This window comes from Arachis hypogaea, chromosome 9, assembly GCF_003086295.3.
Source record: "Arachis hypogaea cultivar Tifrunner chromosome 9, arahy.Tifrunner.gnm2.J5K5, whole genome shotgun sequence".
NCBI classification, from domain to species: Eukaryota; Viridiplantae; Streptophyta; class Magnoliopsida; order Fabales; family Fabaceae; genus Arachis; species Arachis hypogaea.
The window spans coordinates 84,547,109-84,549,950 of record NC_092044.1 but is presented as its reverse complement, the minus strand read 5'-3'; the positions used below and the strand labels follow the sequence as shown (position 1 = coordinate 84,549,950).

General features: G+C 30.9%; 1 non-coding gene across 1 annotated transcript; it reads left to right on the top strand.

Annotated features, from left to right (window-relative positions):
• Positions 1 to 369: 369 nt before the first annotated feature.
• LOC112713812 (small nucleolar RNA R71) lies at positions 370 to 477 on the top strand. Its single transcript, XR_003158772.1, has one exon. It is a non-coding gene; the product is annotated as a small nucleolar RNA R71 (small nucleolar RNA).
• The last annotated feature ends 2,365 nt before the right edge of the window (positions 478 to 2,842 follow it).

Genomic DNA, 2,842 nt, shown 5'->3' with positions numbered 1-2,842 from the left:
TATTGCAGGGTTCTCAGGATCAGAAGCTTCTTCTTCAGAAGATGCCTCTTTAGTACTGTTGGATGCATTTTGCCATCCATTCAGACTTTGAGAAATCATGTTGACTTGCTGAGTCAACATTTTGTTCTGAGCCAATATGGCCTTCAGAACATCAATTTCAAGAACTCTCTTCCTTTGAGGCATCCCATTATTCACGGAATTTCTCTCAGAAGTGTACATGAACTGGTTATTTACAACCATGTCAATGAGTTCTTGAGCTTCTGTAGGCATTTTCTTTAGGTGAATAGATCCACCTACAGAATGGTCCAATGACATCTTGGAGAGCTCAGATAGACCATTATAGAATATATCTAGAATGGTCCACTCTGAAAGCATGTCAGAAGGACACCTTTTGGTCATCTGCTTGTATCTTTCCCAAGCTTCATAGAGGGATTCACCATCTTTTTGTTTGAAGGTCTGAACATCAACTCTAAGCTTGCTCAGCTTTTGAGGAGGAAAGAACTTAGTCAAGAAGGCCGCGACCAGCTTATCCCAAGAATTCAGGCTATCTTTAGGCTGTGAGTCCAACCATGTTCTAGCTCTGTCTCTTATAGCAAAAGGGAAAAGCATAAGCCTGTAGACTTCAGGATCTACTCCATTAGTCTTAACAGTCTCACAGATCTGCAAGAATTTAGTTAAAAACTGGTAGGGATCTTCTGATGGAAGTCCATGGAACTTGCAGTTCTGTTGCAGTAGAGCAACTAGTTGAGGTTTCAGCTCAAAGTTATTTGCTCCAATAGCAGGGATTGAGATGCTTCTTCCATCAAACTTGGAAGTAGGTGTAGTATAATCACCAAGAATCCTCCTTGCATTATTATTTTCGGCTGCCATATCCTTTTCTTGTTCGAAAATTTCAGTAAGGTTGTCTCTGGTTTGTTGTAATTTAGCTTCTCTTAGTTTCCTCTTCAGAGTCCTTTCAGGTTCCGGATCAGCTTCAACAAGAATGCCTTTTTCTTTGTTCCTGCTCATATGAGAAAGAAGAGAACAGAAAAGGAAGAGGAATCCTCTTTGTCACAGTATAGAGATTCATTTGTGTTAGTAGAAGAAGAAAAGGGAATAAGAGTGAAAAAGAATGAAGAATCCAAACACAAGGGTGAGGATAGGGCTCGAATTCTTGAGGTGAAGAGAAGTGTTAGTAAATAAATAAATAAATAGAATAAGATGAGAGGGAGAGAATTCGAAAATTAATTTTGAAAAAGGGTTAGTAATTTTCGAAAATAAAGAGAAGAAATAAAATTAAAATTAAAATTTGAAACAATTAATTAATTAAAACGAATTTTAAAAAAAAGGAGGGAGAAATTTTCGAAAATTAGAGAAAGGAAAGTAGTTAGGTGGTTTTGAAAAAGATAAGAAACAAACAAAAAGTCAATTAGTTAGTTGAAAAAGATTTGAAAATCAATTTTGAGAAGATAAGAAGTTAGAAAAGATATTTTGAAATCAAAATTTTTTTTGATAAGATATTATTTGAAAATATATGATTAAAAAGATATAGTTGAAAAAGAATTAAATTTTAAAATTTAAAATTAATTACTTGACTAACAAGAAACTAAAAGTTATGATTCTAGAATTTAAAGATTGAACCATTCTAAACAAGAAAGTAACAAACTTCAGATTTTTGAATCAATCACATTAATTGTTAGTAAAGTTTCGAAAATTATGAATTAAAGATAAGAAAAAGATTTTAAAATTCAAATTAAAAATTTTTGAAAAATAGTAAGAAAAATGAAAAAGATTTGATTTTTTTTGAAAAAGTTTTGAAAAGATAAGATTTTTAAAAATTGAAAATTTGACTTGACTTACAAGAAATAACTAATTTTAAAAAAATTTTGACTAAGTCAACTCAAATTTTCGAAATTTTGAGAGAAAAAAGGAAAAGATATTTTTTATTTTTAAATTTTTAATGATGAGAGAGAAAAACACAATTATGACCCAAAACATAAAAATTTTGGATCAAAACACATGATGCATGCAAGAACACTATGAATGTCAAGATGAACACTAAGAACACTTTGAAGATCATGATGAACATCAAGAACATATTTTTGAAAAACTTTTAATGCAAAGAAAACATGCAAGACACCAAACTTAGAAATCTTTCATGTTTAGACACTATGAATGCAAAAATGCACATGAAAAACATCATATAACAAAAAACAAGAAAATTTAAAGATCAAACAAGAAGACTTACCAAGAACAACTTGAAGATCATGAAGAACACTATGAATGCATGGATTTTCGAAAAATGCAAGAACAAGATGAATATGCAATTGATACCAAACTTAAAACATGACACAAGACTCAAACAAGAATCACAAAATATTTTTGATTTTTTTTCGATTTTATAATTTTTGTATATATTTTTCAAAAAACATATAGGAAAAAGAAAATAAGAAATTCAAAATTTTTAAGAAGAATTCTAGGAATCTTTCAATGTTAGCCTAAAGCTCCAATCCAGGGGTTGGACATGGCTTAATAGCCAGCCAGCTTTAGGATATAAATCAGGCATGCAACAGCTGATACTTCATCCAACTCCATATACATGCCTTTTATGTTAACAGGTGGAAGCCTCAATAGAAAAGAATTTGGATATGGCTTTACAGCCAGCCAGGCTTTAACTTGTTACATGAAACTCTAGAATCCATTCTTAAAAATTCTGAAGTCATAGAATAATTTATTTATTTATTTAATTTTTTTTGAAAATAGGGATAAATTTTTGAAAAATTTTTGAAAATTTTTTTCGAAAATAAAACAAAAAGAAAATTACCTACTCTGAGCAACAAGATGAACTGTCAGTTGTCCAAAC